At 36.4% G+C, this 14,000-nt stretch overlaps 1 protein-coding gene across 5 annotated transcripts in view; it reads right to left on the bottom strand.

Moving 5' to 3' along the window:
- LOC6726634 (disintegrin and metalloproteinase domain-containing protein 10) overlaps nt 1-14,000 on the bottom strand; it is a 96,642-nt gene that overhangs the window by 65,392 nt on the left and 17,250 nt on the right. The window lies entirely within an intron of this gene.

Below are 14,000 nucleotides of genomic sequence, written 5' to 3'. Positions count from 1 at the left end.
AAGAAATCACATCCTTGCCACAAAACTAGCGATTCATTAGGCATTCAACAAATGTGTGCTACTCGCAGAACATTGCGATATATTTCAACAGCTTAAAATGTCGTGCTAGCTATATTCGCAGCTCGAATTTATGAATTTTATGCGTGTTTATCAGCATAACATGCCGCTGGGCTCGGCTCAGAGTTTCCCAGTGCTCCCCTTCCATTGGGGATAAAGGCAGAACCCTTGCAATTCCCCAGAGCGAATTCAAAACACAAAAGCTCAATGGACATGTAGCCCTGTCGAGATAACATACACAACCCAGCCAGTCAGCCAGTCAGCCATTCAGGCAGTAGTCATCCAGTCAGCCAGTCGCATAGATACAACAGAAATTGCGACATGTATGCATGGGAAACAAATGAAATTCTCGAAACAGTAGTTGAAGCTCAAAAGCGAAACGCAACGAAACTTAACCAAACGAGGCGTGAAAATCGCCAACAAATCATACAAAAAACCAAGAAAGAAATGACAACCCGACACGTGAGATACCGTGTAATCTGGGTTCTAAAACCATCTAAGATTTGCTACATACAGCACTTATCTTTAAGAAAACAGGGGAAAGTTATAATGAAATAGTTCATAAAATATTGAATAAATAATTAAATTTCAAATATGAATATTTTAGTTTAAAATATGAAATATTTAATTATAAATATATGATTGGGCTGCAAAAATTGCACGAAATCTAATATACCCGCTTAGTCCAAGGGTAATGGGTATAAAAAGCGCAACAAGAAAATTCTGTGTGCAGAACACACACGCTCACATATGCAAATCAAGCAAAACGTAAGGGGGTAGGGGCGTGGCAGGGTGGTGGTGGTGGTCAGAAGGGGGGGTGCTATGTTGGGGATGGGGAACGGTGACGAGAAATGATTCATGGCTGTGTTTATCAACAAACACGTTTCACGAGGCTCTCTCAGCTGCTAAGGAAGCCAAATGGGCACATGACAATAAATAAGCCAAAGTCAAGTCTGCTCTCCGTTTTAGTTGTAGTTGTGTTGGCAGAAAAACTTGGGGAGTGGCGGGGGGAGGTGTTTGGTGGGGAGGTAGAAGGACTTTGGGGCGGGGCCTTGGGCCGGGAAATTTGGCCGACAAACATAAACAAGTGCATGGAACTTGACACATGTTTCAAATGCCATTTTGTTGTGCCTTGCATGCAAGACCCCTGCTGAAACACAAGAGGTTCGCTCGAACTGTTCGAAAAAATTATTTTTAATATACATAATATTCAGGTAGATGATAACATCCACAATTAAAATACAATGTTGCTGATATGGTTCTTAAATGATACTTCACCCTTCATAATATTTGCATATTTCATGAATCAAAATATATATTGCTGACTAAGCGGAGTTGCAAAAACCAAACGACCCAATACTTTATCTTCCATCCTCGTATGTAGATATGTGTGTACATAAATGGGTTGCATAAATGTATGTATCGAGATGCATATGTGGGGAGGCGCTAATCAAAAGCAGCTGGCGATGACGCTATATATAACAAACATGGAGGAAAACTGAAGCCTTCTCCTGCTGCGCTTGGGAGTGTTTAGGGTGGACCAAGTTAAGTATAAAAAAACGGGCTAACAATAATTGGAATAATATCTGAACCACAAAAAACGTAGGTTCAGATAAGCTAAAATCATCATAGCACAAAACTACTTATTCTTATATATATGTTAGTAAAAGGTAAGTCATTAAACAACACTTGTTTCAAGGTTAAAAGCGTTAATCTACACCCCCCACTGGATAATAATCCAACACACATTCACTACTTCAATATGCAAATAAGTTACCTGTTTGCTGGCAACTTTCCGCTCGCTTGCAGACGAAAAACGAATTTCGGCGAAAACTTTTTCAAGTTCAAATGTTGTTTGGTTCATCCCAATCGTGATGATGGTGCACATGTGTGCATTTGACACTCGCTTTTGGCCTCCTCAGTGTTTATGACTCATTTGGGCAAACGAGTTATCCTACGCTCCAACCCGCTCCTCGCCCTTTTGGCCAACATTTTGCTGTCGCAGTTGGGAGCCCGATGGAGTCGGAGGAGTCTTTGTGTTAGTTTCAAGTAATTTATATGAATTTTATATGCAATTGCATCAATCTCAATTATATTGTGCCCTCGAGTCCTGCCTTTCACCCATACTGCTGCAGCAAAAGTATGTGTGTGTGTGACATGCAATATTAATTAAGGTTTTTATTTTGGTAAATGCTCTGAACCAGGGCAAACTTCAGGAAGTTCAACGCAACTCATTTGGTTCTTGCTCCTGACGTCAATAACGAAAGATGTGTCGTTTCATAAATCTGTTTCTTTGTGCTGCACTGCATGGGGTTCAATGTCCGAGGCAGATGATAAAATCAATTTAAAAGGACAATTTCGAGGCAGGGAAAGTTGTGGCAGTAAGTAGTTTTCATCTTGTGTACAGCCTGCATCTCAGTGTTATAAAAAGGTTAAGATGCTTATCCCTATCAATGTCTGGAATGGCAGTCCGTAAATTCATCAATTAAAACGAGCCATCAGTTGAACGCAATGGCGGGCAGATTGAACGACGTCAGAAAGAAAACGACAAGAAAAATCAATTTAAATGATTACAAATTGAAGGAGACAAATAGTCGGAGCGAAGTCGGGCGAAGACAACGATTTTAAGCTACAAGACATGCCAGATGTTTACCCAGAATGTACTGAGAACAATTGTTATGAAGCATATGTGGGAAATATGTGCTTATGACAAATAAGATGTTCAATCTCGTTTCGTGGTTGAATATCTTTAGTCAACTGAAATTCATTCAATTAGGCTGCTAAATAATTGTAAGTGTAATTGCTTTTGGTATCGCAAAATATGGTGTTATCAAACAAAAACAAGTTTTAGTTTTTACTTGCTCGTCAGCCATCATCACCAGGAGTAGAAATGACAAAACAAGAGGAGTCCAATCCCCAGAAACCCACTTTCAATCGCAATCCCAGTTGGAAATCCGACAACTACTCCACCTCCTCCCACCCAAAGACAAAGTGCACTAACTGACTGACTGAGTCAGCTTCTTCGACAGGCACTTCATCTTTATTTCATGTTTCAGACTTAATTTCTTTTCTTCCATTTTTTGTATTTTTGTTTTTTTTTTGGGAGGGGGGATTCAACAATTTCAGTTCTGTGTCGCCTGCCTGCTCGTTTGCGCCAAGAGAATTGTGGAATTGGAAATCCTCAGCTCCTGCTCTCCACATCTGACACTTTGGATATATCCTGAAGCTAAAGCTGTAGCTGAAGCTGAAGGCTGAGCCGGTTTTCCACTGCCATTCTATTCTGTTCTGTTCTGGATGACAACAGAAAATTTCACTGAGATGCGCTTCAATACTTTTTTCGACGCTTTTCCCCAGCTTCTTTCTTTGCACAGCAATATTGCCTTTTTTCAGTTTCAAGTTTCCACACTTTGCTTTTTTATTTCAGTTTTTTGTTTGTTTCGTTCAGCTTTGACTGAATAAACAATGGGGAACGGCGGTCCTGAATAATAGATTTTTAGCTTTTGATTGTATTTGGTGGCCATATACATATATATATGTATATATCTCGCAACCCTAAAAATGGAAAAATCATCAACTGCATCCGTCGACGGCTTAAAAATTAAATTGTTCAAAACACAAATTGAAATTGCCAAGGCGGCATTAACGTGACTTTTGTGGGTGTTTTATTTCCCTTTTTATTTGTTTTTCCCTGCGCGTTTTATTGGCTTTTCGCAGGCAATCCTGAAAAATTGGCTGATTGCAAAAAATTGTGGGGTTGAAAGGAAAATCAACGAAAACAAAGTTAAAATTAGAGCTCTGTGAATGTTTGATAGGAAAAAATTTGTAAAAAGTTGAACGCAAATTCAAGATGCTAAGCCGGTAGATTTTTAGATATCTTTAAATTATTGATTATCGAGAATTACATCAAAAACTTGGTAAATGGCATGCATATCAATCAAAGAGTGTTTTAATCCGCTGTTTTTAACTAATTGGGTTTATCTCCGTTGCTTTCAATTTAGTAGTCCACAGCCCTCGATTGTAATTTATCGATCTTTTCAATCCAAACTTTCCGTCCGGGGTTAATAACATGCAGCATAGCACAATGAACACGGCAAATGCTCCAACGAACCGAAAACAGAAAGAAAAAACCGAGGGGGAGCTCTACAGATTGCAAAATGGACAGCGATGAACGCAAAAACAAGTGGACGATGAAATTGTGAAAATAAAACTGAACACAACGAAAAAAAAACACTGTTCCACTTGCAGACGAAAGGCTGGCGCTGTTGAAAAATATATATATAAACCGAAAATATCGTGTATTCATAATATTGCGAAATCCTTTTACAAATATTTCTCCTTTTCCGTCTCGAAATTGTAAACAAAGACTGGGCAATGTCCTGCAGTCCTTTCAATGTTGTTCAATTATGAATAGAAGCAACTTGATACATAAAACTTCATTATATTCAACCAACAACTTTTTAAGCTAAACTTTATAGTATTTTAGATACATGATATAAGGATAAAGAAGGTAAATACAACTAACGCACATAATTCTAAGTAGAATCCATATTTCAACTTATTTTCTTGATTGAAGTGGCAGCTTCTATAGTAGATACACCTTTGCCCATTAAAGATGCGTTAACTTGTGCCCCTTCCAGTCGAGACGCCTCCTGTCTGTTGGCCATTATTTATATCGAGCATCTCATACATAAGTCTGCGATTTTCCTTTGATAATTAAGTTGTGTACATTAGTTGGCTTGCGTGTTTGCGACCCACTGCGTGAGCCATACATAAATACATATACATATACACTCTTGTTACGTCCTTCCTCTTTTTTTTTTTACTCATTTGCGGAGGCGAAGTCCTGCAGTCTAATGCTTCTATTAGCCAGCTCGTGTCTGATAACTGAGTTATTCGTGGGTGGGGTCATGTGGTCCAACCCGCCCTTTTGGCACTGACAACATCCTAATTACCGAGCATAAAAACGTTTGCTGGCCCACTGCGTGTGCCTTTGATTAGCGTTGGGTAATGAGTTTTCAGATTGTCCCACAGAAAATGTCTGGCTGCTTTCTTTCTAGAATGGGTGCGTATTTGTGGAGAAAGTGCGTAGGCTGATCATGAATATCTATTATGTTTCCCATATCATGATTTTGTAGGTTAATTTTGTAAGTCGTTAAAAGGTAAAAGGAAACTGTTGCTATTTATATGAGGGTACTTAACTATAGATACCATATTATACTTTGACTTTGTGGTAGCAAAGAAGAAACTACCTCAGTGGCATTGAAAAGCTCACAAAGCGCCTCATAAAGGCCGAAATCGAAATGAATACGTGGCATGCAATAAAACGCAATTTTAACAAGCCGATAAATGGCAAGGGTAGAACAACTGAATTGACAGTTGCAGCCGAATCAGACATTTAAGGCTCACATTTGGTAATCAATGTTTTCAATACCCCACAAGGCCATTCAATGGGTGCAGGCAGCTCAGAGAGCTCACAATGGAATGGAAATCCTGTTGGCCAACACAAAAAGGATGCCGTGGCTTAGAAAGGAGTAAGCTGCTCGTAAAAAAGGATGGGCCAGACTTGGCTGCAAGGATGAACAATAAAATAAAGTTGATTAAATCCCCGGCGACAAAGTTTATTAGCGAAAATGCTGGCTGGCAGCGTATTTCGGTGAGCCGATTTAAAATATGTACAGATTTATACACTTTATGTACTTTTTTCGAGTAAATATGTATTGCCAAAAGACAGTGGCTTATCCGCTGTTTTTTGCCAAACATTTGACAGACAATGGCAGCAAAACAGTCAGCACGCTTTTTAGGAATATAAAAAGCTACTTACACTATTCACGTTTTTTATTCTTTTAATAAATTATATTCCATATGTAAAATCCCAAATAAGAAGACTTTACTCGTTGAGTTTTTGTAAGAAACTGCTTTTATTTGGAAATATCTTCGGTTTAAATAGGTGACATGAGAATCGCATCTTAAAGTAAATGGCCTACGCAGAGGCCTAAGTAAATAGTCCCCGCCTTATCGAGGTCCCACGCTCGGGCACATCTGCCTATCTTGAGCGGCGAGGACCTTATCTGTGGTCTCCCACTAAGGGACTATTTTAGGAGGCGGGGAACGATCTCAAGTGACTGACTCATGCAGTGTGCACATGTTTTTGAGCAATGCACCCATGTCGCCTTAGATAACAAAATCCTAAATATAATTTATCGCTCTCGATTCATTTACATAAGATATGAACGGAGCCCAAAATTGTAAGTCTTTAAATATATTCGTGTTCATGTGTGAACATTCTGCCAAAGGGCCAGCAAGGCTGAGATGTACATTAGTATATTAGTTGCATTTATAACAGTAGTGGACTGTATTTATTTGATATATGTTCATTTATTTTGCAACTAAGATTTCAATGGGCCTAGTTTTTCTGGCTTTTAATTTTATTGGATTACAATTATGGTTTATATTATTTTTAATTCAACAATTTGTACTCAATTAACTTATTTTAAACATTTTGCTTTTTCTATGTAGAAGTACATTTTCTATTAAACAACGATATAGTGGACTGTATATTTTTATTTGTTATATTATTTTATTGTTTATTTACTATTGATATTTATAGTACTGGCAACGGACCTGCAAAGGTTATTGCTTGCATTCTTTGTTGCACAGCACATTTCCGTATGAAATATATTATTAATACTATCATTAGTATTAAAGCAATAATTAATCCAGCATGTCCGGAAATATGATGGAAATGTAAATCTTTCAATTTTTGATGGTTCTCTTTCATAAATTTAATTTCATTATTCAATCGTTCAAATTCCTCAGTATGATTTAATATTGATAGTTTCAGCGGATCCCAAATAATCTTCGGCACTTCACTAACTTCTCCTATATAAGGTGTTGATAATAATTCTTCACTTTCGGACTGAATGTTATGGTGGGCAACTAGAATTTTATCGTCGGTTCTTGCCGTACAATATGGCGCAATGCTTAAAACTCCTTGCTGAGGCAAATCAAACAATTCAATTTGAGAGCCAGTACATTGCAGACGGACTTTTGAATTCGCAGGAACCTTAAACAACCAACTACTTTTCTTTTCTAACTCTACCCAGTAACTTTTAGAGTCGACTACTGTTTTATAGATGCAGTTCGCCGCTTTATCTGGCTTTAGAGGCTGAATCTCACATGCATTATCATTCGCTGAATTCCAGGGCCAACTTCCTTTGCATATTCTCTTATTTAATTGCCATTTCTGACATTGATTTAATGTGGCTTCCGTCATTATGTGATAGGAATCTATCTCAAAATTATAAATTAAATATTCGGACGTTGTATGCACCATTATTATCCGATCTTCATTTCGAATTGGCACCGGAATAAGCCTGAACAATTTGGATGGATGCCTGCTAAAACAGAGGCACTTTTGCACTAATGATCAATTTATCGTCGATGAATAAACCCCTGGCTGTTAACAGTGTATACACCTCCTTAAGTTCCGTACCTGACCGTTTTCCTGGAATTACTAGGTTCTCCGAAAGACTCTGCTGAATTTTGGCAATTTCTTTTTTAAGCTGATTTGGCCTGAGAATATTTGTATTTAGCCTACCGTGATTAATATCAATCAACAGGCTTATAATGCCTGCTTGAATTTTTTCGCCTTCTTCAATCAATGAGTGTAGCTGTTTCGTAATCATAAAGAATTTTATTGATTCCTTATAAACATAATAATTTTCTTTAAGAACTTCTGTCATGTTCTCAATTCTTATTTGCATACTTCTAAAATTGGAGTTAACATCTTCTGTTGTTCTCTTTAATAGATTAGAAGTTGAATCAACCACAGATGTTTGTTTTTGAATTAGTTTATCAAGGTTGTTCTGGTTATCTAACAAATTCTTCATATTTTCTTCTAATTGCTCTCTATCATCTTCATCCATTATACCAAATAAAATATGATACAAGGAACCCATAAATTCGAAAGGAGCACGCTTGCTTCTAGATCTAGACTGCATCATAAACAATTTATTGTTTTCTTCAAGTTCCGATAACTGACTTTGCATATTATCTAAGACTAGACTACATTGCTCTTCAAAGCTATGAAGTCTTTCGCAAACTTTCCTCATACTTTGTATAAGCGCATTACCCTTTGTTAACATTTTAAAATATGGATCCATTTTATAATAGATAACCAAATTCCAAGAAGTACTCACAATCTCAACATCTCCTAGCGGGTCTAGATATATTGCTGAGGTTTTATTTATTTTGTCTATAGAATATCTTGGTGCTATATCTTTAGGTAATGCGCTAGAAACTTGACAACTTAACACAAACAACAACATTGCCATAATGATTCCGATCTTGGACATTCCCGATGTCGCTCTAGTTCGTCTTTTTGGCTCTTGGTCAGCCTCATTTTTGTCAACAGACTTTATTCCTTCCAAGGGACAAATTTTAGTAATGGGTCTAGTGATATATCCTTCCTGCATCTTTACTTTAGCCACTCGGACCTTATCATCATTCCCCTTATGCACCTTTTCCACCTTTCCTAAAGGCCATCTTGCAGGATGACAATTCTCATCCTTTAATAAAACTATTTGCCCTTCTTCTATATTAGGAATTTCCTTTTTCCATTTATTCCTTTGCTGGAGCGTATGCAAATATTCACTTTTCCACTTAACCCAGAAATCTTTCTTCATTTTTTGGATAAGTCTCCACCTATCCAAATTTCCGATTTTTTCATCTTCCATTGGTTCGACTATTTCTAAAGGTGGTCTTCCAATTAAAAAATGACCTGGTGTTAAAACTTCTTGTTGGTCCTTCTCACTAACTATAGTGTATAATGGCCTTGAATTTAAGCATGCTTCTATTTGACATAAAAGAGTTGACATTTCTTCGTAAGTCAAAATAGTGTCGCCGATTATACGCTTTAAATGGTATTTCATTGACTTAACTCCAGCTTCCCAAATACCTCCGAAGTGAGGTCCTGCCGGGGGAATAAAATGCCAATCAATCCTGTCCTTTTCAAGCTGCGCTGCAATCGTTATATTTTCTTGTATTGCATTAAATAACTCTTGATCTAATTTTCTTGCAGCTCCTACAAAATTTGTTCCGTTGTCTGAATAGATATTGGAACATTTTCCCCGTCTAGCAATAAATCTTCTGAGTGCTGCTAAAAATGCGTCTGAAGTTAGATCGCTTACCATTTCTAAGTGTATGGCTTTGGTGGCCATGCAAACGAATACAGCAACGTATCCTTTAAATGTTTTTTGGCCACGATTTTTTGAACATTTAACATAATAAGGACCTGCGTAATCTATTCCAGTATTAAGAAACGGGAATGTCATCGTCACTCTATATTTTGGCAAGTTACCCATTATTTGCTGAGCTGTATTTTGTTTATACCTTGCACACGTTACACATTCTCTTAAATACTTTTTCAACGAATTTTTCAACCCGAAAATCCAATACTTTCTTTGGATATAGTTTCGCATTAGGTTTATCCCTCCATGCAATGTTTCCTTATGAGCATTTTTTATTAATAAGCTTGTTAGGTGGCATTTTTCTAAAATGATTGGATGTTTAACATTAAATTCTGCATTGGAATTTTGCAATCTTCCTCCAACTCTTAGAACCCCATCCTTGTCCAAAAATGGATTCAATGACAATATTTTATTATTTGTCTTGATTTCCTTTTTGATTTTAAGGCACTTTATCTCTTGCCTAAACTGGTATTCTTGTTGTTTCTTAATAACAACTGTTTCCGCTATTCTTATCTCCTTTACTGAAATAATTGATGAATAGGCTTTATTTCTTGTTTTCATCTGCACGAATCTATTTATGTATGCTATTATACGTATAAGTTTTTCTATACTGGAATACCTTTCTATTAATTCGTAAATAGGATCATCTATTTTGTCATTTAATACCGTATTTATTAAGACAGGTTCTTCTACAGACTGCTGCCGAGGCCAAAGTTCTTTTGGGTCTGCTAGCCATTTCGGACCTTTCCACCAAAAATCACAGTTGATCAACTGGTTAGAATCCACTCCCCTGGATGCTAAATCTGCTGGATTATCCTCTGACTTAACATGATTCCATTCAGTATTTTTTAATTTCCGAATGTCATCCGTTCTTCTTTTTATAAATTTGATCTTACTTTGACCACTGTTAATCCATGCTAAGGTAATCGTGGAATCACTCCAAGCATAGATCTCCATTATATTGTCAATTGATCCTTTTAGTCTTTGGATTAATTCACTAAGCAGGTGAGCTGCACACAGCTCGAGTTTGGGAATTGTCTTCCTATTTTTTATAGGGTTGACTCTACTTTTGCTAGCTATTATATTAACATGAGGTCCTACTTTAGCATAGACTACTGCAGCATATGCTTTTTCGGAGGCGTCCGCAAATCCGTGAATCTGAATGACTGAAGAACTGTTTGAATTAATCCACCTTGGGATTCGAATATTCTCTAACAATAATAAATTTTCTTTATATTTTTCCCAATAATTTTTATCTTCTATGGATAATTCCTGATCCCATTCACTTTTATTTATCCAAAGTTTTTGAATAAAAAGTTTTCCTGAAACCGTGACTGGTGCCAACCATCCTAACGGATCAAATATTTTTGCTAGCGTTGATAACACAACGCGCTTATTTATATTTTTTGATTCATCATTACAATTTACGCTGAACTTAAATAAATCATTTTGAGGTTCCCATTTTAGTCCTAAAGTTTTAACACATTCATTTTCGATAATATTGAGAACCTTATTGTCCCCTGTGTCCTCCACAGTGGTTAATATTTTGGAATTGTTGGAAATCCATTTCCTTAAGTTGAATCCAACTTTCTGCAATTCATGGAGAATTAATGTTATTAATTTATTAGCTTCTTCTACCGAATCAGCTCCAGTCATTAGGTCATCCATATAGAAATCATTCCTAATTATTGCACTAATAACTTGGTTTTTACATTTATCTGCAATATCTACCAGAACCCTGGTAGCCAAATATGGTGCAGATGCAGTTCCGTAAGTGACTGTGGTTAATTTATATGTTTTAATTTTTTCTTTTGGAGAATTTCTCCATAAAATATATTGATATTTTTGATCATTATTATCTATTTTAATTTGTCGGTACATCTTTTCAATGTCTGCCGAAACAACAAATTCCCATTTTCTCCATTTAATAATAATGTCAAAAATATCTTTTTGAACTCGTGGCCCAACCCACATTATGTCGTTCAAACTTTTGTTATTCGTAGTTTTTGCTGAAGCATCAAAAACTACTCTCAATTTGGTCGTAAGGCTTGAATCTCTAATCACTGCCTGGTGCGGTAAAAAATATTTGCCTTCATCACTCACTTCAATCATGTGTCCTAAATCCATGTATTCATTCATGAATTTAGTGTAGTCAACCTTAAGTTTTTCATTTCTTTTTAGTTTTTTCTCCAGATTCATGTAACGAGCTATCGCTTGTTTCTTTGAATCTCCTAAGGTGACATCCTCCTTGAATGGAATTGACACAATGTATCGCCCATCTGAATCTTTTTTTGTCGTTTTGATAAATTTATTTTCACAGATTTCAGACTCGATATCATCTTTTTCTTCTTCTTCCACTTCCCAGTAGCGATCTAACTCTTTTATTTCTATTGTTGTGGCTACAATGGTTTCTTTTCCTTTGGATTTTTTACATCCAGAAACTATCCACCCGAAATCAGTTTTTTGCCCAAGGAGACCGTCTATTTTTATAACTCCATTTTGCAGAATGTGAGTATATACGTCTGCTCCAATGATTAGATCAATGCGACCCGGTTTATTAAAATCGGGGTCGGCTAATTTAAAGTTCTTCCATTTTTTCTGATCAACATTAATCGTGTTGACTGGAAGTGCCTTCATAAGTTTTGGGAGAATAATTGCTTCAATTTCTAAATTTTTCGGAGAATTTCTTATCGAAATAACCGCTTTGTGCTTGGAGATGCACGTTCCTGTGGAAGATACTCCACTTATTTCAGTATGAGACCGAAATTTTTTCAATTTTAGAATCTGTGCAGACTCTTCTGAAATAATTGTGCTTTGAGAGCCACTATCAATCAATGCTCTTAATTGTTCAAAGCCTCCATACCTCGACTTTACTTGAATCAAGGCCGTGGCCAACAAGGCTTGACCTGTTGTTCTACACGTATTCACTTTTTCTGGATTATGACCTGCAAAGTGAAGTAACGTGTGGTGAGGTTTACGACAAGTCGAACAAAGCTGCTCGCTTATACATTTTTTACCAAACGGATGCCTCAGACATCTTAGGCAAATCCCATTTTTTCTTACCCAGTCAGACCGTTCTGCTGGATTCATTATTTTAAATTTATGGCATTGAATTAAATAATGCCCTGGTAGTTTGCAATATGCACAATTGTCACTATAATTTTTATTCTTGTTATTATTAATCATTTTCTTTACAGGTTTTACTTCCTGTGAGAATGATGATATAGAATTGAGCCTTTGCTCTAAAAAGTCCATGACATCAGAAAGTGCCTGTATTTCTTTTGTCTTTTTAACATGGCTTTCATATAAATTGAGTGATTCTTTATTGAATTTCCGAAGAATTATGTGAGCGAAAATTGCATCCACATCTTCTGGTAATTGTGCCTTTAATTTTATAATATAAATTGACTCGTTAATCGTGTCAATAAATGTCTTTATTTGCTTATTGGATTCTAAATTTAAATTTGGCATATCCATAAGCCTATTCATATGATCTGAGAATATGTTTCTTTTATTCTCATATCGCTTGGTCAAAAACTCCCAAGTGGCTTCATAATTTTCTCCAGAGCCGAGCAGTAAATGAGTAACCACATTTCTGGCTTCTCCTTTTAATGCTGACTTTAGATAATTAAATTTGAGAGAAGGACTGAGATCCTCTCTCACATGTATGAGCTCTGTAAAGAGTTCATTAAAAAGATCCCATTCTTTGGAATCACCAAAGAAAGTGGGAATCTGTATTTTAGGCAGGGTTGGTAACTCCTCCGCCTTAACAACCGTCGACATTTCAGCTTTATTTATTGTGCCACTGAGTCGACTATTAATGGCTGTAAGAATATTTTGTTTGTCAAATTCAAGTTCGCTAATTTCTTCTTCGAATAGCGAGCTCTCAAAATGACTATTCACCTGTTCAATCAGGTTATCTATTTTATGCCATAAAAATTCAATTTTATTTTTCCTTATTTTAAGGAAATCTGGACTACTGTCTATTAGTTTAGACGTATCTTCTAGATATACTCGAAATTGGCCAACATTATTTCGAAATGCCTGCTCTACTTTTAAAGCGTTGTTTTGTGCTATACCCTCTTTTTCAGGGTGACCACACATTTCAAGGTTTAATGTAGGGGGAGGGTTTGATTTAGGGACAGTGTTTGATTTAGGGAAAGTGTTTTCTACCGACTCGCCCTTAATTTTTTCATTTTTATTTTTAATTTTTTCTAACACCATCATTATTAAATCATACTGCTTCGCGTTAAAATATTCATGATCGACAACGCCGATCTTTAACAAATTGCTATGATTAGCAATGAAACATTTTTGAAGCTCATTTAATTTTAGAATTTCTACATCTGTTAATGTTGGTTTTACTTCCAACTTTCTAATTTCCAAAATAATTTCGGACTGCTTCTTAAGGAATTGAATAGTCTTTTCTGACATCATTTTGAAAATTTTTTGTAATTTCTTAATATATATAGTACGTGTATATGTATTTTATATGTATTTATATATATATGTGTGTTTGGATAAACAGAAATTTCTTGTTTTGACTTAGCTGATGTCGTTGTTGTTGCTGCTGCTGTTGCTGCTGTTGTTGCTGCTGTTGCTACTGCTGTTGCTGCTTCTGCTGCTGCTGTTGTTGCTGCTTCTGCTGCTGGTAGAGGCTCCTTTGAATTTGACTTCCTTCTCTTCTTTAAGGCT

The sequence above is a fragment of the Drosophila simulans genome, chromosome 2L, assembly GCF_016746395.2.
Source record: "Drosophila simulans strain w501 chromosome 2L, Prin_Dsim_3.1, whole genome shotgun sequence".
In the NCBI taxonomy this organism is placed as follows: domain Eukaryota; kingdom Metazoa; phylum Arthropoda; class Insecta; order Diptera; family Drosophilidae; genus Drosophila; species Drosophila simulans.
The sequence above is the reverse complement of the archived record's forward strand: the minus strand, read 5'-3'. Positions and strand labels throughout refer to the sequence as shown.